Raw genomic sequence first — 25,194 nt, 5'->3', positions numbered from 1 at the left:
GGGAGAAGCAAGGGTGTAAGAGCCACTGCTTCTATTTCACCAGGCAGAATATGGGTGGACTATTTCAGTTACTCCACTGATGCAACTAAAACCCTGTTGGCTGTCAAATATGCTTATCTGTGCTACACTGTGCTTACATGCATAGAGCACACTGTGACTTTGATGGAAGAGACTTCTCAGGCTCCAGCTCAAATTTTAACAGTTCTAATACTGCTTACTGTCTAGTGTGCAAAAGCATTGATCTAGCCCTGTCTTATTTTTATTTTTCTTCCCAAGAGACAGACTATATTGTTTTGAAGGCTCTCCAGATTTTCTAAAGGGCTTTCAAAGTTTTCACATAATGGAACACTATCAACCATGGATTGGCTGAGTACAGAACAAAAGGCAGCAAACACGTAAAGAAGAGCTTTGACATCTTTCAAGAATCCTGGAAAACTATTTCTGAAGAATAACAAAATGAACAGAAAGATTGCATAACAGAGTTCAGGCTGTGCTGACTTACATACAATTTCCCAATAAAGTATAAAGAAAATAGGGTTGACTAAAGATTTTTGCACATTGCTGTATATTCAGCTGAATATGTGCTCACATATGCCCTATGTGGCAGTACAGGCCTGCACTCTAACAGAACAAAACAAATCAAAGAACATGGCTTTTCCTATCTTCCAACTATCTCTGTGAAACATGTCCTTCATGTTGATAAAGTGAGCTTTGATATGAAATGGATAACGCACAAACAACATCCTTATATGCCATTCAGATTTTTTTTCTTCTTGTTGCACTCCAATGTTTGCACTGCAATCACCTTTTTTTAATTTTACTTGTTGCATCTGTCAATTTATTTTTCAGTTTTTAAACATTCCTTGCTTAAATTTTTTCTCAACTTGGCGTCAACATGCGAGTTAATAATCAGGCACCGAGTGATCAAGGTCCACTACAATAGCAAATGTACCAGAACTGCATTTAGAAAACACAGATAATAGCTGCTTCAAAATGTTATGTTCTTTACAATTTGCATCTCAGGTCGACTGTTTCCAGTCTCATTTCCATGTTTTACCGTACATATCTTTCTTCTTATGTCTCTAACGAAAGTGCAAAGCAAACTTTGTCATCTAACTAGTTTTTAAAAATCCTTTTATGTAAAACTAGTAGCAATTATTCTGAAATAATAAGCGCAAACAATGACTCACCGCTGTGTATGCTTCACTCACACAAGTGTCTCTCTGCAGTGAGCCTGAGCAGAATGTCCTCCAGGATTTAAAAAGCTGCTAAGCACACGTATTATCACAGCATAAACCTTGGACCTGCACTCTGCAATCATGGAACTGTCCTTACAGGGTCTGATTAAACAGAGAAGCACTAAAGCATTAAAAAAATGATCTTCAAGCATATCAAGCTTTATCTGATAGAGTTTCCCTAGTTATCTAGTTATCAACATATATCATGTCCAATATAAATCCCCAAAAAGGTGACTTTAAAAATGGCAAAGGCCAAAAATCATTGAGTTTTCTATTTTTTTTAATCATCCTTTTCTGTTTATTTACATTACTGTTAGATGATCTTCTTCTTCCTTCATGCTTTTTTAAATCTGCACATAAAGACAAGTTCATGATTAATGGTTTGAAAAACATTTCATTCAGGGGAGGGGAAAAAAAACAACCAACAACCACAATGTCCTTGATGACCTTACGAGTGGCTGAGTTACATAAATGACTTCTTTCTAAGATGACTGTGTTTATTTGATTTGGAAGATGAACATGAGATCTCTAAATGGATGTTTCCTTTACCCTATAGAGAGGGAGGTAAGCACACTTTCTCGAAAACAGGGGTAATGAGGAGTTCCCTTGCATAATATGCCGTGGGAATCGCTACGTGCAGTTTCTTCCTTGCTCTCTGAACGCTGTATTGTTCCTTAGCCCACAGCCTGCATTCAGTTACCACAGGGAACAAAAAGCCCACCTGAAACCCAGAGGCATGGTGGTGCAAAAAGGAGAAGAAAAAAAAACAAAGCTTGGCCTGCAGCTCTGGGTTGGCCCCACAGATGAAGATATGGCGATAAGAGAGGCGCACCCAGCTATGGCCTTGCTCCCGTCGGGTCAAAGCTTGGAGATGAGCAGATATTGTCAACAATTTTGTTTTATCCACTCAGCACGCATCTGCCAAAACGTTCATATCGCACAGCCCCAGAATTGCTTTTGTGCACAGACAGAAGCCCATTACAGCTGTCAAACAATATGTGGGAGAAGAATCCTGCTGAAATAAGGCATCGCTATCAGAACTGCACACACAAACCAGAGTGTGAAGCCTCATTGTTCCCTGTCGGTCTTGTAGTAGGAGTGTTCATGTGCATGACATGCCTACCTCAGTGGGAGGAAAAACTTCTGTATCAGTTGCGTGCCGTGTTAACAGATAGTTTAAAGACTCATTCAGCCATGAAGATGTGGCTACTGTTGTGTAACAGAATGCACAACATCGCGTTCGTGAGGAGCTGGGGAAGTCTAACTCATAGGTCTGCACTCGCACTACCTGATGACTATCTCAGCTGCAAGCACTCAGTGTTCTTATCCTCAGGTCTGCCAAGAGTCTCAGCTGTACTGAATTAATGTGTGCATCCCCCAAGGTTAGAAGACCAACAAAAATCAACACAAACCTATGAGAGGTCCCCTCACAGCAGTTTTTACTGAAAAATCTTCTCTGATGAGATAACTCTGTTTGCCTCTAAGTGATCTATAGTTGCATCGCAGTTAAACTGAAATTCATCCTGCTGAGAGACAAGTCTGTAAGTCACGGTCCTGCTTGTGCGGGGGCTTATGCTACGGTGTCCGGCAGGTTAACTGGGTTAACCCAAATTAGTTTTTCAGACTTCATCTGTGGATGAAACATACTATGACCTAATGCTTATGAATATTTTTCCAAGAAGTGATCCCAGTTTAAAAGTATTCAGTCTGCAATAGTGGCTTCCAACTGCGGCATTAATCAGCAGCATGAATAGCATTCCTGCATGTTTGCATGGCGAGCTGTCTTCCCTTTTCCCATTGCCAAATGAATCAGTGTCCGTTTCCTACATCATTTTGGCTTGAGCTGTAAAAGTATGCGCAAGTAATAACTATTTTTTCTAACTGAATGCAGTCAAAGTATAGACTGTAATAGAGATTAAGTGAACATTAAGTGGCCTTGAACTTCTGTCTCCTCATCATTTTCAAATTAATCATCTCTTCTTGCATTAATTTTTTTATGCTCTCTTTTTTTCTGTATGGCAGGTTAACCATAACCCCAGCAGTTTTATGTTGATGTGGTATGCACATTAACATAAAATCCCCAGTCTGTTTTTTCTTTTATTGTTTGATTGGATCCCTCATAAGCTGATAAAATATGTAAAACTGCCACACAAGACATGACAAGCACAAAACCTTATAATAAAACAAATGTAAAAAGAAAATAAAAATGATAATAATAACAAAAAGATAGCAAAAATAAGTAACTAAAAGTAATTTTTTGTGTTAGTGATAATTGACCTGCTCTTTTTAACTTAAAGTCTTGGAGGAGATTAAAGGACTGCAGCAGTGTTTAGTCTCAAGAGTCAACAGAAACACAATGTTTTAAAAATGTTAATTCATTGTATATTCAATTATCTTCAGACAAAATGAGTATTTCAGCTGTTTCCTGTTGTTTTCTTTCCTAAAAATATTTCTTGGTAGAAACATAGGTTCAACAGGAAACATCATCATCTTCCTTGTCTAATCAAAATCCTGTTCCCTTCTCTGACGGTCACTGCACCATGATGTGGCAAACAGAAATAAATACACTCTATGTTCTGAAACAAAAACGATTATAATTACCAAACCTAAAACTGTAAAGATATTCTACTGAAGCCAGAATATATTTGCATCCTCTTCCAGGTTCAGAAGTGAGATCCACCCAGGTCAAGTTTGTTAATGGTGACCCTGTTAGAGGATTAGCCTGTTAAAGCTTGAAATATGAAATAATTGCCAGAAAATTCTAGTTTTTTTGAAAATTAAAAATTTATTGAGCCATCTGACAAAATTGTTTAAATTTTTAATTTACATACATGACTTTTAATTTGTAATTTATTTGCTACATCTGGCGGCTTGTGTTTTAATTGCTTAAAATGCACTTTATTCAGCTTTTTCAGGGGGGAAAAAAATCACACTGCTGATGTAGACGTCTCAACAACTGAAACAAACCTGTATGTATCAAATATGACACACTAGGCGTTAAGAGGTTAGGGCACTGTCTTTACTTACCTGACTTGTCTGTGCTGTGCATGTCTTATATTAAGCGAAGTCACTTTCGATAGCACTCACCACTCCATAATGTGTCAGATTGTTGCTTAAAGACTATATAAATCATCAATATGAGACCAAAAGGTAAACGTGTTACAGTTGTTTTATTAACTACACTAATTTTCTAATTCATGTACGTTTTGCAGCGTTTCATATTGGTTATGAAGTGAATTAGCTTGCGTTGCACGGATTTCCATCCTGGCCATTTATTTGGTCCAATGGCCTCTAATCTGATTGTTTTAAAATTCAACCAACTGCAGCTTTAAGAGGGATTTGGGGGTTAACAAGTTATGAATTCTAGGAAAACCTAAGACAGGCCGATTGCATCAAGAGACCTCTCTGTGACTTTTGATTGCGTAGTTTAATGATTTCTTCCTTCCTTGTATCCTCCCCTGAAGTGACAATCAGTCATGCAATCGGACACTGAGCATTCCTCCAGAAGGAGATACACATCACTCGCAAATTTGTGGGCCAGATTTCTCTTGAGATTTTTGTCCACAACAATAAAAATGTTTATCTACTCAAAACATGGAGTACTTGGTAAGACTACATGATTGCCTAACAGCGCAGCCAAATACAACACCAGCACATAGCTGTCCTTGAACTTTGATCAAACCTCCCTGTCCTCTCCATTTACTATGTAAACACACAAGGTCATGACACTTATCTTCTGAGAGATTAATGCACTCTATCAACAACATTTCAGCTGTCAGTATTTTAAATTTATGTATAAAGGTCATCCTGTGCTGTAAAGGGGAAAAATATGATGTTAATTATTTATCTCATTGAAATTACTCTGCATGTATGTAGTAAGCTAAAATTCAGTGGTAAAATGAAAGTGAAAGTGCTTTTTTTTTCTTTTTTATATGTAGGCAAGATGTGGCCAGAAGGTGGCGCCTAAAGAATTAGTGTTGAGATGCACCAGATGGACGAGCTGTGGATGAGGAGCACTGTCAGGACTGGATATTTGATGCAATGCAATGAGGACACATTGCTCATCCTCAGCATCCTCAGCAAGTCTTTATTTTAATAGAACAAACTAAGTTTCATCACTAGTCTGCTGACTGAGACACAACAGCCCTGTGTTGCTGAGAAGAGAATAAGTCCAAGATCAAGATAATCTGCTCTTAAACACAGCCTACACTTGATGTCGACAGCTCCAGACACATTATCCAGTCAGCATTTGTGCATGTCAAGGTGAGGACAGTGTGAGTCATATCTAACTGGTTACATTATGTCTGCTCTGCTCAGGTAGACCAAAATAAGATAATTAGATATTATCAAGTGCAAATCAAGCTCCACTTACTGTCTGTACAAAACACCAAAGCCATAATGCAATGCACATCTGTTATGTGTTTTAAAATATCTTTTTTGAGCTTTTACGCCTATCATTACCAATATAGTAGACAATATAGGAACAGATGACAGAATAGCACTCTCCCAGACGACCAAATAGTCCAAAATAATTCAGTGTCTAATAAAATCAACTGGATTTTCAAACTCCACATGATAAAAAAAAAAATTGAAAAGATGTGTAGAACTTGAACATTTGTGTCGGCTGTGGATCAGGTGGAGCCAATCAGAGTGGGACTAATCAGAAGGTCAGTAGATTGAGCCCCGGTTCCTACAGTCCATGTGTCAAAAACTCCTTGGGCAAGGTGCTAAACCTAGAGTTTAGCACCTTGCCCAAACGTGCCCAGACTTTAGCCTCTGTGCTTCTGTGTGACAGAGTGGGAATGTTAGTTAAAAGTGCTTAGGTAGAGGTAAAAACACTGTATGAATGTGTGAGTCTTTGGGTAAATAAGACTCACATTTATTCAGTTGAGTAGAAAGTAGCTATATAACCATCTTAGCTGCTAGTAAACGTTACACTAGCATCTCTGGGAGGCATATCTGTATGCTATGCTAAGCTAATGTCAATACTAGCCTGCTACCAGTTGCTAACCTTGTTTGTATTACTAGCAAAAACCCACCCAGGTTTTCAACTTCGTTTAAAAGAAGTTCCAAATTCCATATTTAGTGGTGACTTAAACATAATTCCATCATCTAAATTTTGGTGACCATTTTTGTGAAACACTTTAACTATATGCCAACGGAGAACATAACATTGCATTCGCAGCTGGGGGGGGGAGGAATAGGAATATCCATTGACTTGGGATTCATAATAAATCCCAATCTTTTTTTAACCACTGATGCGAGGCAGGATGAATCGAAGCATCCAAGCTTTTAGGTTGTTTACATCAGATCCTTAAACTAAGATCCGAATATCACAGCTGAAATCAAGACTCTTCAGACCAGGCAACATTTTCCAGAGCATATTGAGACTGTGATGTCTATGTTACCATGAGTCAGCTGGCCTCATAAAGTGTTTTGTCTCTATTACAATATCAGGGCTGAACTTCTTAAATCTTGCCCCTAAAATTACCCCCATAATTTAATAAAAGAAAAAAAAAAACAGGTAAAACTAGTAAAATAAAATAAAAAAGAAACTGTAACATTTAATATTATAGCCTGACTTAAATAACATTTAATTACATGGGAATTATGCCCTCAGTTGCAGGCTGTACTATAGAGTGTGAACAATGAAATGAAGCCAAATACAGCGAGAAGCTAATAATTCAGCATGTGCAGTAGTCTCAGGAGACTGTTGCTTCAAAGAGCAACAGAAGTTGTAGTGCTTCCTTGTTTTCTTTTAATCAATCTTTAATGATTTCATAAAAAATGGAATGGTCAATCTACTGAATTCACTTTCAAGGAGAGAGATCACGCCGAGAAAGAGGTGAGCCGTACACAATGTCACAGAGTTCGCAGCTATTAATGTTGTCCGTCCTCAGTCGGTGTAAATCGTGCTTTTTATGCTGATGGAAATGTAGACACAGTATAAAAGGTAAGAAGAACGAAAGGAACTACAAAGAGCTTGCTTCATGTAGCTGCAAATGTTTTATTCATCTCACATTGAACTGCTGCACCATCCGACACTTTGTCTGAAATCTTTAAATCATTGTGTTTTCTTCTTTTTCCTAAAGTGCTACTATCAGAGGACATAGGGGTTACATTCTAGTTCGCAGTGACCAAATTCATGTCAGACTTTCTCCAACATTGATCGTCATGACAATGCAACATTTTGACATATCAGTAAAAACTTTGATTCTTCTGTCTTGTGAGCTCATGTCCGGTCATAGTGACATACTTTTAACCAGAGGATATCAAATACATGAAAAGTGGCACCCAGGTGTCCACCTATGAGGCAGTAGTCCAACCAAGAGTTAAAATAGCACTATGAAGATTTTACTAGAGATTTGAACAAAGACTTAAAAATACAAATAATTCAATTAACCTTATCAAGAGGACTTAGAGAAAATAAGAAAGTGGCTATAGACAGAAAGAGAAGCAGAGGTTATCTGTACTTGTAGTCAGTGTTGACAGTGTTAGCCAGCAGCCAGAGGAAGGTCCCCCCCAACAAAAATTCCACAACAAGCAAAGACACTTCAGTCGGAGTCAGGATAAGCTGGACCCTCGCTGGAATACTCAGTCACAGTGTTGCTTGTTTATTGAAATGCTAGCTGTGCTTCTGCCTGCTCTTTGTCACATATACTAAGCTGAGGGTTATCCGGCAATTATTCATACGCCCTCCCTGTTTGTATGTATTGTGAAACTATGTCCATCCTTTATGTTTATCTGCAAATATATATAAGTAATGGTGATACAATAAGTATAAACACTTTTTAAAAAAAACCTTTATTGACATACAGTGGCTTGCAAAAGTATTTGGCCCCCTTGAACTTTTCCACATTTTGTCACATTACAGCCACAAACATGAATCAATTTTATTGGAATTCCACGTGAAAGACCAATACAAAGTGGTGTACACGTGAGAAGTGGAACGAAAATCATACATGATTCCAAACATTTTTTACAAATAAATAACTGCAAAGTGGGGTGTGCGTAATTATTCAGCCCCCTGAGTCAATACTTTGTAGAACCACCTTTTGCTGCAATTACAGCTGCCAGTCTTTTAGGGTATGTCTCTACCAGCTTTGCACATCTACAGACTGAAATTCCTGCCCATTCTTCTTTGCAAAACAGCTCCAGCTCAGTCAGATTAGATGGACAGCGTTTGTGAACAGCAGTTTTCAGATCTTGCCACAGATTCTCGATTGGATTTAGATCTGGACTTTGACTGGGCCATTCTAACACATGGATATGTTTTGTTTTAAACCATTCCATTGTTGCCCTGGCTTTATGTTTAGGGTCGTTGTCCTGCTGGAAGGTGAACCTCCGCCCCAGTCTCAAATCTTTTGCAGACTCCAAGAGGTTTTCTTCCAAAATTCCCTGTATTTGGCTCCATCCATCTTCCCATCAACTCTGACCAGCTTCCCTGTCCCTGCTGAAGAGAAGCACCCCCAGAGCATGATGCTGCCACCACCATATTTGACAGTGAGGATGGTGTGTTCAGAGTGATGTGCAGTGTTAGTTTTCCGCCACACATAGCGTTTTGCATTTTGGCCAGAAAGTTCAATTTTGGTCTCATCTGACCAGAGCACCTTCTTCCACATGTTTGCTGTGTCCCCCACATGGCTTGTGGCAAACTGCAAACAGGACTTCTTATGGTTTTCTGTTAACAATGGCTTTCTTCTTGTCACTCTTCCATAAAGGCCAACTTTGTGCAGTGCACGACTAATAGTTGTCCTATGGACAGATTCCCCCACCTGAGCTGTAGATCTCTGCAGCTCGTCCAGAGTCACCATGGGCCTCTTGGCTGCATTTCTGATCAGCGCTCTCCTTGTTCGGCCTGTGAGTTTAGGTGGACGGCCTTGTCTTGGTAGGTTTACAGTTGTGCCATATTCCTTCCATTTCTGAATGATGGCTTGAACAGTGCTCCGTGGGATGTTCAAGGCTTGGGAAATCTATTTGTAGCCTAAGCCTGCTTTAAATTTCTCAATAACTTTATCCCTGACCTGTCTGGTGTGTTCTTTGGACTTCATGGTGTTGTTGCTCCCAACATTCTCTTAGACAACCTCTGAGGCCGTCACAGAGCAGCTGTGGAGCTGTTTTGCAAAGAAGAATGGGCAAGAGTTTCAGTCTCTAGATGTGCAAAGCTGGTAGAGACATACCCTAAAAGACTGGCAGCTGTAATTGCAGCAAAAGGTGGTTCTACAAAGTATTGACTCAGGGGGCTGAATAATTACGCACGCACCACTCTTCAGTTATTTATTTGTAAAAAATGTTTGGAATCATGTATGATTTTCGTTCCACTTCTCACGTGTACACCACTTTGTATTGGTCTTTCACGTGGAATTCCAATAAAATTGATTCATGTTTGTGGCTGTAATGTGACAAAATGTGGAAAAGTTCAAGGGGGCCAAATACTTTTGCAAGCCACTGTAGATAGTTATCCTCTAATTTTAAGGTGAAATACAAAAATTCTTATAAACGTCACAATTTCAAAACATTTTAGTTTTGATTAAAAATCTAAATTTTCTGCACCATGATTCTAAAATCACATGTTGCCAATATATCAAATGTTACTGTGATAAAGACTGAGGAGCTCAGTGTTGACTTGAGGTCAAGTTATCATGATTTTGCTACCCCCCATGATGCTACGTGGATTCTCTTTTATAATTATTTATTTATGTGTTGTGTTATGTTGGTCTGTTTTTGGTTGTCTGTGTTTGTTTTGAAAATGTGTGAGGATGGATGACTTATTTACTGCAGACCAAATATTCCTGTGGACTAAAGTAAGTAACCTGAACCTTGTGGCTGCCCATAAAGAGGTTCAAAGCTCCAACACGGCTGCAAAACGAAGTTCACAAGGCTACTGTACAATCCATCATAGGACGCTCAAGAACACTCAGACACTTTGAAAGTTCCACATCGGAAGCTCAAAGTGCCCCCAGTCTTGGCATGGAAGTCATTAGCAATCCAATAACCACTTTCAAGGCCATCCAGAAGAATCTGTCAAACTCCTGGATACAAGTTTCAAGGGTTACACTTCAGTGAAACTTCATTATGTTTGTGCTCAAGCCCATGCTTCTGAAAGCATATTTGGCATTTACAAAACAGCACTTGGAGAAGGGAGAAGCTTTCTGTTTATTTATTTTGTGGTCTGAGACAGGCACGTGCAGAGGGGGGGGCGGAAGGGGCTTGAGCACCTGCCCCTTTCCTGATGGGTGCCCAAAGTGCCCTTTTGTTGAGGCAATTTTTTTAAAAAATTTTAATTATTTTTTTTTAAATGTGTGTGTGCGTGTGGAGTCCTGTCTGTGCCCCTCAACAATAATATTTAACTATTAATCACATTTTTGCTAAATAAAAGGATCTGGCTTGCATCAGTCACATGATCACCATTAACCAATGATCGCCCTTGACGGCAGAACGCGCTGGTTACGAGCCGGGAACGAGCTCACAAAGTGCACGCGCATTTTTTGCGGTCCGGAGCTGTAGGAGAAACACAAATTAACTCAGAGACACAGACTGATGCGACAAAAACAGTAAGTAGGTGTACAGCGCACACTGTAGTCTAAAGCACACAGCAGTATTAGCTTATTACGTACACGTTTTTAAGCTGTCTTGTGGCAACTGACGAACTGAAACAAATGAGCGTGCTGTGTGTGCAACAGCGCGACAAACTTTACCTGTCCTTTTATTAACTGCACAAGTAGTGCTGGTCATAGCTGCTGGCTCACTGGGTAAGGCTGTCATGGGTCTGTAGCTCTGTCACCGTTTTAGGGAACATATTTAGTTTTAAAGTAAGTTACAGGGCTTTTCCTGCCTTTCTGGAGGGCTTATATTTCACTTAAAACGATCTAATATGCATGTCCACATAATAATGGATTATTATAATTATAATATTTTTTTAAAAAAACACACTGTATTTTAAAGAACATACATTAAGAAACAGATTATATTAGATTTATATTTTAAATAAGACAAAATGCAGATTTTACAGCAGCAAAATTATTGTATCTCTACAGTTTAAAAATGTAATAAGCTTTCTGCCTGCACAGAGTGGATAGTGAAACAAATGGAATCATCATAAATACATTATTATAAATTTATTACTTTTTTCCCCTCATTGCTTTATTATTGTAGCTCTAGCAATAAATAATAAGGGAAGGATTCTGGATCAGCACCATGATGGAAACTTGTGCCCACAGTATATACAGTATTCTGAAGAAGGTCTAAAATGTCACTGCGTGTGCATGTGTTTGTTTTATGTGTATGGATTTTTGAATTATTACTCATAATATAACATTGTCCAGACATGGCTGGTAAGGAGATGAGGAGGAAACAGTAGCAGCTGTGTGAGGCTACTAAAGGCAGTGAATCTCTCAGCAGCTGGATTACAAAGAGCACAGGTAACATTAACACATGTACCAGTTGTTGGAGAGGTATTCCAGTATAAAAATAATAATAAGCACAACTGAAATGTTTTGCTTCTATAACATTTTTCTGTCATCATTTTATTATAGATTAAGTGTAAGAGTTGTTAAGTGTGGATAATTAAATAATAGTTTATTGCAATAGCAAGTTGTGCCTTGTTCTCAGATGGACAGCAAGTGGAGAGTGATAGATGAAATGAGGGGATGAAGGAGGAAGAGAGGCAAAGAGTGATTCACAGGCAGAGCCTTGTTTATTTCTCAGTTTTTTGTTGCCTTATGGTTCCAAGCGCTGTCACCAATCTTTGCATTTTGTTATTATCTCATGACACTTGTTTAATCAGCTACCATCTCTCCTATGGACTTTTTAATGTCTACAGTCTCAGATCAACACAGCCCTGCCCTCCAGCACTATCAGCAGCAGGAGCAGCAGCAACCCCTCAACAGCAACATTGTACCCATCAGGTAAAACATAGGCTACGTTTGCTTTGCCTCACAACAGTGATATAGTATGATGCGATCCCATATTGTGTGTGTTGTTGTTATTCAGCCTGGTTCAATGTGCCCCTTTTTAGCTTTGAGCACCCGCCCCTATAAACGTCTCTGCACGGCCCTGGTCTGAGAAACAAAACTTGAGCTTTCTGGACACATGGGCACAGCCTTTATATGGAGGACAAAAGCAAGGAAGCATGATGGTGGGAACTGTGGTCAAGGTCGAATGGATCATGATCATGACCCTTGAAGAAAGTGCAAGATATTCAACCTCTAATCTGGGTTTATGCCGTAACTTCACAGCAGTAAGTTCACCAATAATGGTGTGAAGGTTTAGAAGTGGGCATTTCAAAGTCCCGACCTCAGCGCCAATGAAAATTTGCTGAAGGAGCTGAAATCCAAGGCCTTCAACCCAACTCAGCCGGAGGTCTACGGCAAGAAGGAGTGATTTAGGATACAAGAAGTTAAATGCAGGATCATGGTTATGAACTACAATAACAAAGTAGAAGATGCGATTAAGCAAAAAGAATATTCTATTGATTGCTATGACGGGTATGTGTAATTATAAGCTGACATTTTGCATTATTCTTAACTGTCCATGTTAAAAGTTAAAAAGCATTAAATCGTACTATTCTACCATTATGTATTTGAGCCCTTTGGCAGATTAATTAGGTAAATGATAGACACTGCTTCACAAAAAACAAACAAGCAGGGTATGAATAACTCCGGGCTTAGCTGTATATTCTGCCACTCGCAGCTCACTTCTGTGAAATATTACTTTTTATGTTTGTTTATTTTACTTTTGAAACATTAGACATGACCATATCTTGGCCCGAGACAGTTTTAATCCCAAGGACTTCACTTCCTCCTTGGGTAAACGTTAAAACAAATGCTTGTGTTGTGCGTCATTTTCGAATCCCACACATCCGCATCCAGATTTACTCATGTATTTACTACTAATTCCACATCCCCACGGATAAATCATTAAACACGAATGAGAAGAATCTCTGGCACCGCCTCTCACTGGGAGTTCGAACAGTTCGTGCTCTTGGTGACACTGATTCATTGGCCACAGGTTCTTATATCACAGTACGATGACTTAAGAGACTATTGTGAAATGATGAGTGTATTTTTATTGCATGACAAATATTCTGATGTGACTTTTTATACTCTTTTATCAAATTCAGTCCTTTAAGTTTAGTAGGAATTAGTAATAAAGTTTATAAAAGAATCTTAAAAAAATAAACTCTATGCTCAGTGAATCTACTTATAGTAAAGTAGTCAGTTTTTACTGCTCACCCACTACTATTGACTTGTGATAGCATCTGATTTGCTCATTTCCTGTGGGCAGACAAGTGACCACACCACATCCTAGAATTTTAGCTATGTTATCAGTATTTTAACAGCAGAGTAATGAAAATAAGACTCGCATAATTTAACTGTAACTTGGGCGGTGCTTCCTTTTTAAAGGATCATTCCGAGTCTTATCTTCCATCCTTCGTAAAAGCTTTAATGACACCGTACTCGCCAAGTTGATAGCTGACACTGGGAATGTGGTGATACTGTGAGCAAGAAGCACGAGTGACATGAAACACGATTGCATGGGTTCAAAAAATAACCATCCGGTTAGGCAACAGTATCTAAAAAGAAAGCAAGGGCCCAAGCTCATGATTGTCAATCACTGATTATCATCTAACCTTGAGTTTAACTTTGACCTCCCGTACTTACCTTCTCACCTACTGAGAACAACATCAAGTTGTGTCAGATTTATCCTTTAAACCTTTGGGAGATGCTCGTGCCAGCTTATTGTAAACTCCATCCAGATGACTTTGTTTTAGCGATGCCGCAGTCCCATAAATCAGCTCCCTAACCATATGTTGGCAAGTGGGAATTAAAAGAAAAAACAAGATAAACAGTAAACAATGCATCTCCTCCCCCTCCTCTCCTCTACCTCCAGTTTCTCATGTTTTTCTTGCTCAGGCTTTATTTGTGTGGTTGCTGAGTGAAAGCCACCACAGTGGCAAAGAGGCCCAGAATAGCCGAGGGTGGGGAAGGCCAGTGGACTTGCATGTGGGCTGCTGAGCTGTGTGCTCTGTAGTGTCTCTAAACCATCCGCTGGCCTGTGGAATGGAGGCTGCTTCCTCATGCATGCCAGTGGTCAGAGCCGGGCCTACACACCCTCAACTATTTCTGTCCTCCTCTCTTACTCTTTTTTCACAGACTTACCTCCTCTTTCTTTTCTTCCGTTTCTTCCTTTAAGGCTTTTAAAATATGTAAAAATGCACTGGAAGCATGCACGGGGATGAAAGGTAGGAGGAAAATAGAGTCGGAGGAAAATAACTAGATTGACTTTGCCCTCTACCCTAATTTCCACTTGATTTTGTGTCAGCCTGAACAGAAATAAATATATATTTTCCTGTTCCTATTTTATAATTTATTATGAGCTAAATAACTTTCTGCCAAAGTTATTTGGCTCATTTATTCCACATACTCTCTGTTTTCAACCAGCCACATCTTATTTTTGGCAGCTGTGCTGTAATATAACACCAGTGACACAGGAATATTTATCTATTTTTTCCTCCTCCTGTTGTAAAATGCTCAGTAGAGGGAAACACTTAAATTTAAATGGAAGAAAAATATAGTCACCGAGTTAAATGCACAATGCTATTTCTGGATGTTAAAAAAACAGTAAGTGCTACGGGGAAAAAGGATAAACACACCCCGTAGTGCCGTTAATCACAGCGTCAGTCATCAGAGTTAACGATAACACCGACATTCCTGGGGCGTTACTGCAGCTGATCACGCAGTGATGTGGAGCTGATTAAGTCTAATTCAGTGACTAATGAATGTTTAGCTACCTCAGGGCAGCAATAGAGAAATGCAAACCATTCCTTTTTGTTTGGTATCCGAATGTGTCGGCAAAGTGAGCCTCTGGGAAATATAAATTCTAAACAATGTAATGGCAGGCTGCTGGGGAATTTCATGCGTACAGAGAGAGGCATTGTTTCAGGGAGGCCTTAAGTTAACATTTGTTACTCTCCGGCTTTCTTTGCAGACCTAAATGTGCACCGTTCAGCGACACAAAAGACCATACGAGTGAAATATTGCCTGTTTGTTCAGATGCATTCCAGACACCTGGTGAAGCAGAAATACACACACATACTCGACACAGAAGAACGTGTCGACTGAAAACCTCCACAGAACTTTAATTGCTGCTATATCTCCCACTCAAACACTCTCACTCCCTCTGTCATCCTCTCTATTCACAAATGTATACACAGGCTTACTGTATTTTACTGGTCTGGATGCACGCCAGCCGGGCCCACCGTATTTCTGAAAGAGTGCATTACAGGCATGACAGACAGACCGTAGAGGCCCACTCATTGTGGGTTAGTAACCTGAATTGTCCCTGCTGTCAAACCCAACACATTTCAACAAAGAAATGAAAAGAAATCCTGTCAGAGAACAACTGAATGTCAGGCACCAATGCCATGCCCTCACATCTCACACAGACACTCATTTTATATTTTCATGTATAAATGTGCAACTTTGAGAATGCTTTTCTTTTCCTTTTTTTTTCTGCAAAAAGCACACAAAGACAAAAAAACAACCAACTGTTAACTCACATACTTGTGCACGTAAGAATGTCCTTGGAGTAGGATCCTTTGAAGGCCAAGTGAGGCCAAGACTGAAATACTGGCTGATCATGTAATACAGTGAAATAGTAATAACAAAAACATGTGCAATAAAATATTCTCTGTTCTCTAGAAAACTGGGGTGGGCACTGAACAGAGTCTAAACTGACTGCCATGCAAAAAATGTAGTCTTGTTGCAAAGCTCTGGGAAGAGTCAAAGGAGGAGTTTTTGGGAAACCAATATCACAGAGACTTCTAGGATTAGCTGCCGGCTCTCTGTGCTGCTGTACAAATGAAAACTGTCATCCCAGAAAGTCATCAGCTTGCAGCAACAGCAGAGACTTTTCACAGGTAGCAGAACAAAAAGAGAAACATACGACACTGAGTTGAACCCAAGCAATCGCAGAACATAGTTTTATCCCTTATAGTGCTTTTGCCAAGAACTCATCCATAATCGCCTCATTGCCTCTTTAATGTGGGGAGAAGAGGCTGCCAAAGAAAAAAAAGACCAAAGGACTGTGAGATTCTTCTTGTTTAGAGGGAAGCTGAACATGCTGACCAGAGACCAGCTGGGAGATCTTTTATGGTAGTTAGGGCCTTACAACCAATGTAAAAGAGAATCTTCAACAAACATTGGAAAAGCCTTGAGTTGCCTTAAAAACTGAGGATGACACAAAATAAAGTCATCGAGCTGTTTGATAGATTCAGATTTAACTGAGAGCAAGCATTTATTATGTATTTAATCACCACTTTGCAATTATTTATTAATGATGTTTAACCTCTGGCTCTCTTCCACAGCATGTCTTTGTTGTGACTGCCCCTCCCTGAGGAGGTTTCTTCCTGTTAAAAGGTAGTTTTTCCTTCCCACTGTCACCAAAGCACTTGCTTTAGGGGGTTATATGAATGTTGGGGCTCTCTGTTTTCTTTGTATTATTGTAAGGTCTTTATCTGACAATATAAAATGCTTAAGGCAACTCTTTTTATGATTTGGCGCTATATAAATAAAAATGAATTGATTCTAAAAGAATGATATTTTCAGAAAGATGTTGGATGTGAGCAACATACAAGGCAACATTTATTTGTTTGAGCTTTTGAATTTTTCCAACATGCTCTCCAAAACTATGTTTAAATCAATATTTTATTTTCTAAATAGCATTTAGAAAATAGCAACACTTTTTTGGATTGTTTTTGGACAATTTTTGTTTAAATGGGCCAAACATTTTGACTGACTTGTAGTCACAAAAAGATTTCCATTTTTAGTGACATACAGAGCCGCCAAAATTGATTTTCACTGAGAGAAACACATGGTCAGTTCAGACACTTCTGTATATCAGTGGCCGTAGGTTTGGATTTGATGACAAGCCCTGGCTCCAGAAACTTGGTGATAACCAGGCACAGATGGGGGAGGTCAGATATTTCTTCCCACATGATTCAGCCCTGATATTGGGATGGCGGGGACCAACACTGACCTTGCCCCCCCCCCCCAAAAATCCCATGTCAAATACATACCACATGGGAGAAGTGTAGATATCCGTTTGATCAGCCCTGTGGGGGGATTTGATTTCCAGATGGGGATGGGGTGTTTCTCTGTCTTCGGCCTTTGTATGACCCAGCTACCATGGGCAGAAGAAAGCTGTTGGCTTGGACTTGAGCCTGACTCTCATCCTTTTAGAGTTTGGTTTTCCATGACGGATATGACTTATAAGGTTAGGAAGGTGCTGCAGTGGAACAAAGCAGGATGAAAAATCCCTGCTAATCATAGCAGAAGAACATAAAGAGTGGCTGAGCAATGGTAACAGATCCATGTGAAAAAAATGTTCCTCTCTGCCCTGGCTGAATAAAAGGTTACTTCATCATCATCCATTATTTTGCAATAAACTGTAATAGATACAAAGTCACTGTCTGTCCAGAGACAGAAGACTGGATTCTGATTTGATAAAAGAAATCCCAGACTGTACTGTATACAGCTATCTCTAATATCACTATAATTTATTGCCTTCTAAATCAAAGCAACATTGAATAAGGCACATGCTGTAGTACAGTATATTGCATAAGCCTTACAGATAAGCCTCACTCATCTATCATGTCTATCTCAAAAGCTCTATAACAGAACAGAAGTCTTTACTTCCCCAGTAGCTTTCAGCCTAATTAGTCTTTAAGGTGTTCATGCCAAACATCCTGTAAACTACTATTACAGTTTGAAGTGATTATGAGTCGTTTTAATGTGTGAGTTGCTCAAAGGTGGGAAAAGTACCAAAGAGGAAAAATACGTGCAATTTATCGCCAAAGACAAACTTAGAAGTAAGTAAATGAGTCAGTAAGTGCTTTACATGACTAAGGTCAGGATTATACATCAAAGGCACGTCATAGTTCCCGTTGAATGAGGATATATGCATAACTGTTGTAAAACAAGCTGCTCATCACGCATTGATTTGTAGCTGATGGCAGCTCATTGGTGGACAGTCCAGACAGCAGTTGCCTTTATAAGGCTTCGATCCTACAGCAACACTGGGAACCTCGGATTGCCAGGGACAAATGTGTATTCTCTGGCCGGTTAACCGACTACAGGAGGTTACAAGCTGTTGCTGGGTGAAACTGGTCAGAACACCGACTTGTCTTGCAAACACTTGCTAACTGACTGCTAAGCAGTACTGAAAGCTGAAAAATTCCAAGGAATTTGACATCAATGTAAAAATTGTCCCTTACCATGAATCCAAAAATTTGCAACTTTTATTTTGAAGGCAAATGGTCTCTATTTTCAGTTTATGTTATACTCTTTTCAGTTTCACTACAGCTGTAGTAGCTGGCGACAAACTATAGGCAACTCCAGAAATCTACCAGTGACCAAAGCAATCGCAACTAGTTTCACTTACCAATAGCCAGCAACGACTCGCCAACCAGTTGGGGAATATACATTTTTCTCTAGTGACCAGTGATTACTAGCAGGATGCTGACTGGTCTCTAGGCCTGTAAAACTAGAGCTTTAGCAATAGATTTCACACGACCAGTAACCTCAAGCAACAACTTACAAGCAGTCAGGTAATACTCATTTTTACCTAAATACTGGTAGTTGTCAGGTGGTTACCAACCAGTCTGTGTGGCTGGGGGCTACCCATCTCCTATCCTTCACTCTCATTGGCAGTTGTTTCAATCACTTACTTCAAAGTTGAGAAAAACTGGGGACTCACCAACTTTATATCACCACTAATTCACCCACTGTCACTTGAAGTCACTGAATGTCACTGCCATGTCTCTGCTAGTTGGTTCCATCAGGTTTGTTGCATTTTAAGGCCCAATGAGTGTTTTTATCCAGTGCTTGTTACTATGTTGCAAAAACCCTTATCTTTTCCAACTTTTCTCCTCTGACATTATTCCAAAAGGTAAACTATTTTCAGCTGAGAGTCATGTGGTTTAAAGAGGGAAAAGAAATCTGCTCTGATGGCAAGTTTACTGAGAACTGTCAACCTCTAACCTCATCTGATTTGTTTTGAAAACAGATGCTACCAGCACAAACTGCTGTTGTACTCAGATGTAGAAGCTAAATGCTAATGTTTCAGTGCTAACAGGCAGATCTTTAGCACATTTGCCAAAGTACACAGTTTGGTTTTTTTGGATACTAAAGTTTAATCTTGATTAGTTCAGTTACATCAACCCTTCAAAAAAATCAAACAATTCAGTTATTATTAGCAGCTTTTCACTGAAATGTGCTGTTCTGCTGTGATCATTGCTAAATTACAGCAACATAAGGTCCTTTATTTCATTACTACAAGAACTGACTTTATGTTTAGGTATTCTTCTGGCTCTGAGCACTCAGATCATTCTAGGACATTCATTAACTAAACCTTTAATCGAGAATATTGGATGCTTACAGGCAACATTAGATCATAATTAGATCAGTCAAATGGGTCAGAAACTACTAATTTGTTAACTGGAAAGATGCAATTGTGAGTTAATTATCAGCGCACCTTCCAATCAGAGTCCTCTTTGATGGTCTCAGTTGATACCACACACGTTCCTGTATCCAAATGATCAAATGCCCTTCCAGCTCTTTTCTGGCCTCTGTGTCATGGCTGTTGGCACACGCTCAGTTTGACTGCACACGCTCGGTGTCTCAAACCTTCTGCACACGCTCACTGGCTCTGAATACAATAAAGGCTGAGGTATCCCTGGCATTTGTGCAGCCCCCACATCAGCTCCCTCTCTGCCTCCTTTTGACACATACTAGAGTTTCTGAGGCGCGAGCCATTATTACAGGCCTCCAGACAATCCTTTCTGAGCTAATTTCTATCTTTAAGCTGAGAAATGCAGAGTATGATACTCTGTGCGGCATGTATTGTTACATAAAGTAAAGGGACACCTAAATAGAGGCGGAGTGGAATGTCAGTCAGAGGGATTCATTTGGTGTTTAGGTGTCAAGTTGAAATACCTGCGGTGTTCCTGCCTTCTGGCAACAGGTTTGGGCAGGCAGCCACATCTATCACCAGACTCAGCGCTTAAACTACAGAGTCAACGTTACCTAAGAGTTACAGCAGGTAGCATTTCAGAAACACAGTTTGGAAATATACAAAATACTCATCACTGCATGTTTTCTCAAATCAACAAACAATCAATAAGATCAGCACCAACTACAATAACCACCGTCAGAAGTCAGGGGACCAGACAAGGGGAACAAGATTATGTTATAAGCTCACACCATCTCCTTCAACTAGGCTACCAAGAGCCCAAAAGAGATTTATCCTTGGCAAAGTAACATAAAGACAACTGTAACATCTCTAAAGTTGGAAGGAGAAAAATGAGAGAAGCCTGACTGAACAGGGTCACCATAACAAGCAACACTGCTTGAATCCAAAGTCCTGGGGGTATAGTCATCCTTCTTCCTGTCATCTCTTTTCTTTGTTTAGCACCAGATTTTGTTGCTTTGACTTCTTAAACACAATTTATAATGATGATGTGCTGACTAACTTGCTCATGGAAACCAAAGAAAAGCTAAAAGTACAGTGGAATACTGGATCCATTATCAGATGACCAAACACGCCGTGACTCCACATCTTGATAAGAATATTCTGCTCTGTATAAATGTAAAGTTGTTTGTTAACATGTTAAGAATTACTGTAGCATGTGGCCATGACATGCAGTGAATGACTTTATCCGATGGGTTCTGGAAAAAATAAAAATAAACTACAGTGATAAATTAGGCCTATTAGGAGAGACAGGAGTTCCATGCTGACTTACATTCGCTGTTTAAAAGAATGAAATTGTCAAATTAAACCTATTTAGATAATAAGTACAGCAGATGGAGTCCTGGCTCACATCTTCCCGTGCCTTTCTGGCTTTCCGTGCTCAGCGCTAGTTTGGAGCCAATCGTGTGCTTTGCCGCGGGATGTGCGCCATACGCGGAGCTGCCGCTAAAATGATCACCAAATGCATCGCCCCCCCTAAAAAATCTCACAGGAATGTGTTTCTTATTTTTAAATAACAATAAAGCAATTTTAAAAGAAGTATGGATGCAATCAGCTCAATCAAAGTGATTCTAAGTCAGCAGCTGGAAACCTCCAACGCCTGTAATGAACCCAGCTTTTGGAGATAATCTCACCAGATGTTACGAAGCACATTTCTGTTGCTGGAAATGAAACCACACATGCTTCTATGTAAAGCTGATGAAAAGTGGCCAACACACACACACACACACACACACACACACACACACACACACACACACAAATGCAGTCGTTCTTATAATGTAAAGTTCAGAAGAAAGCCTTTAGACATCATAAAAACCTATAATCATCTGTGTTATAATTTTTGCTAAATGTAATGAAAAACATAATTATGGATCAGTGATTCATCTCATCAGTTGATGCTTCCAGTAGCAACAAATAAATTTAATGTGTCAGCTTTAAACAGAAGCATTTTCCTCTTCAATCAGGGGATGTTATTTACTGAGTGAGCAGATAAGATTTTTATAAATCAAACTCAAGCGACAAATAGATTCCCAGCGGGCATCCGAAGAAGCATGAAGAAAAACAGGAAGCAATCATTCAATCAGATCGGACGTAGCCCAGCAATGTTGGGTTTCAGCTGAGGACACTCTCAAAGTCGATCATGTAATACACTCCAGGTTCAAAAGCAGAACTGAGCAGCTATTCACTTGTTATCTCACAGAAATGCTGAAGTTTTTTCCTGTTTCCCTTGTGACCCATAACAGACACTAAAGCTTCACTGTCTGGGTTGATGCCACATAATTGCATCCAAACATCAGTTTACTGATATTATTTTATCACATTAGAATTATATAACCACTGCTGAGAGCATGCTCCAAATTCCAAGACTTTCCCAGAATCTGTCAGGAGCAAAAGAATAAAGATCTGCTAAGGACATCGTGTCTCCCAACCTATCTAAAGATCTTTAACAACATGAGACATACAGTGAGTTTTGTTAGTGCTGGCATACTCCTCCCAACCCCTGACTAAAACAGGTCGGACCTTTGCTGGCCTCAGCTTGACTTTAGCTGGTGTTCTATTCAGCTCACCCCTATATCATATGGGCGAGGGCAGCCTGCCAGTTCTCATAGACTTAATAGTCCTTTGGCTGTGGATGGAGCAGGATCTATGCTGGTGGAAACGGACAACCACAAGCTGATTGTGAGAGGGTGGCCTGTGGCACAACTACTGGAATTCCAGTGGGAAGACTCACTCCTTGCCCTGTGATGTATCGCTTGCTCTCTTTCCACGGATACGAGCCAGACATCAACATGCTAGCGTGGATGCGGTCAGATAGCCTAATTGTAGAAGAGAGAATTTGTCTCTGCAAAGTTAAGGGGAAAAAGAGAAAAAAAAAAAAAGCTCTTCAACTACTCCTGCGCTATCATTAATCTGACATGTTCAGTGCATTCCTGGAGTTACTTTGTGATGAACTGTTACATGAAAGTAAAATTACTCGTACATTTTCCCCCAGAGTGTTTTCTTGTTTCCATCTCCTGAAAGCTATCCTTCACTCTGCTGCGGTTTGTAGGACATTGTGCTGGTGGAGAGATGCATAAAAGTAACGACCGGAGAAAATAACATTAATTTCAGAGTGTTGGCAACCCAGTTAGAAAATAAAACAGTCATGCCCTTTACCCCAAATGCAGCATGACTGAAGTTGCATTGTGCTGTGGTCTGTTTATGCGCTACTATTTTAGCACCAGTAGGCCAGAAAAAATTCTGTAAACCTGGGGTGATTAGACTTAAATTGATATCCATTTTAAAAAATGCTTACCTTCGCAGCTTAAAAAAAACATGTTACATATTAAAAACATTTTTGTCTCTATGAGTCATAAAAAATGTGACTGCTCTTCTATTTGTATGGTTTGTTTTTTTCCATAGATTACCTTTTTAATTTTTATTGTGTTGCTAATTCCAGTCACTGATCTGGACCTCTGAACTATGCTGTTGTCTTTGGGGGACAAAGACAAAAATTATGGTCTGTTCAAAGGTTTTTTACCAGATACAAAGAAATAGTTACTGTAAGTACTTTTAGGTAGTGCATAGCTTCAGATATTTTACAGCAAAGGAGACACAGATTGTACTATTTTAAGTAGTGTGTAGTTACCTCTTAATTTAGCAAATATTGCACATCTTACATTGTAAATACATTGAATTTCTATTTAATGACAGGAGGATTCTGCCCTTGGTGTTGCCATTTATTATTGCTAATTAGTCAAAATCTGTGCCTCACCTTGCTCACCCAACCAAGGTACCTGATTTAGCAGATTTTAAAAAAGGGACCTTGGTGTAAACCACCACACTATGAAGCCTTATTAACCTTATTAAAGGTGCTGGGTGTAAAACCGAAGCAAGGAGCACCTAATTAGAGCTGCGGGGAAGACTGACTGAGACTCATTGTAGGCTAGTTGTTTTAATTGAGCCTTGACTTATTGGACATAGTCATTTGACTTATTGTTGAACAAAAAACATTGATTAGTATATTATTATAACACACAAGATGATCGATAGAAATACAATGCCGCTTCTTATCACTGTGATGAATATGAAGGATGGTTTCTGGAGGTGTGTTTTACATCTACAGAAGGTTATTTTTTGAAAATAGCCTGAAAATGAGTCAGACACCTCCAGCTCTGACCTGTTGCATTCCACCTTTCACCTTAAGCAAAGTTTGTACAGTTGCTAAAATAGACACAAAAGCTACCTCTGGTGTGTGTGGTCTGCTGTAATTCAGGATTGCACGTCACCCACGCACACTCAGAACAACATTTTGGGAGCTGGCCACAGAGCAAGACAGTGTTTAGACTACCCACAATCCCCTCCTCTTCTCCGCTCGACTTCACATCTTCTGCAGTTGGAACACTGGCCAGTGCCCTCAGGACTGGGTCCCTCCCTGTGTCCTGCCTGTGAGGCCGAAAACATTGCGAAATGTTCTCTGTCAAGATGAAAATAATGAGGACGTGAGCACCTCTGCAATTCTGAGGAAAACTGTGATAAGTACATGTTTGGATTTGTTTGCAGAAGATTTTGCTCATAGTTCCGGTATTAACAGTTGTGAAATGTGTTGACAAATGCCTCTGAGACCCCCCTCGAGGACAGAAGGATGGATGATATTGTACTAGAGAAATATTTCTACTATTTCAGAGTTGTTCCTTTTGGAAACTATCTGAGTGCTCCTTATATTTAATCAGGAAAAAGCAGACTTTCAAGTTGGCCCTGAAAACCGTATATCATATGTCTCTCATGGTTTGGATTATTATCTTACCCACAATATATGTTTCCATTTCAAATAATATTTCAAGTTATCTGCACAAAAGGAGCAGAAACATATGTGAATAAATATGACCTAATGTGAACTACTTCATCAGCCCTGCAGATCTGAGCAGCTTCACCCCTTAAATGCTGGTGCTTTCTTGACATGAACTATTGGCCTTCATGAGGATTTTCACTTCGCTATTCTCAGTGTTAGCTTTATTCTTTGATTGGTGGGCTGAGAAGCTTGTTCTTTAAATTCAGTGCACCTGGACGGGACCTGGCGAACCTTTTTGGCCTAGATTTAGCAAAACAAACAGTTACACTACCACCATGCTTCACAGGCGAGATAAAGTGCTGATGCTCAAATGCATTATTTTTCCCTTCTCTAAAGACAACACTTTGCATTTAAACCGAGACGTTCTACTTTGGACTATTTAGGCCTTTTGGCTTGTCCATGTGATCTTTAGCAAACTGCAAATGGGCAGCAGTGTTGTTTCTCTATCTCTCTGACCTTTGTGGCATTGTAAGGCAGTGCAAACCTTCAAACTCACAGCTTAATTGGGTGCTCAATCCTTTTCTTAAATGTATTTGAATTTTTTTTTTTTACTCTATCTCTGAGCCTGTTACAATAATCACATTACCTGAGAAA

The 25,194-nt window shown here is 39.6% G+C and overlaps 1 protein-coding gene across 2 annotated transcripts in view; it reads right to left on the bottom strand.

Annotated features, from left to right (window-relative positions):
• Positions 1 to 2,443, bottom strand: part of LOC116318766 (regulator of microtubule dynamics protein 2) — a 37,496-nt gene extending 35,053 nt beyond the window's left edge. The window contains exon 1 of one of the 2 annotated variants that reach the window (XM_039621844.1): positions 2,362 to 2,443. The gene's annotated coding sequence lies outside the window, so the exon portion shown is untranslated. Of the gene's footprint in view, positions 1 to 1,190; positions 1,259 to 2,361 lie in introns of those variants that run through there. The other variant, XM_031737898.2, reaches the window with a different exon arrangement.
• Positions 2,444 to 25,194: the final 22,751 nt, after the last annotated feature.

The sequence above is a fragment of the Oreochromis aureus genome, linkage group 13 (assembly GCF_013358895.1).
Source record: "Oreochromis aureus strain Israel breed Guangdong linkage group 13, ZZ_aureus, whole genome shotgun sequence".
NCBI lineage: Eukaryota > Metazoa > Chordata > Actinopteri > Cichliformes > Cichlidae > Oreochromis > Oreochromis aureus.
Note: the sequence above shows the minus strand (reverse complement) of the source record. Positions and strands in the feature narration are given on the sequence as shown.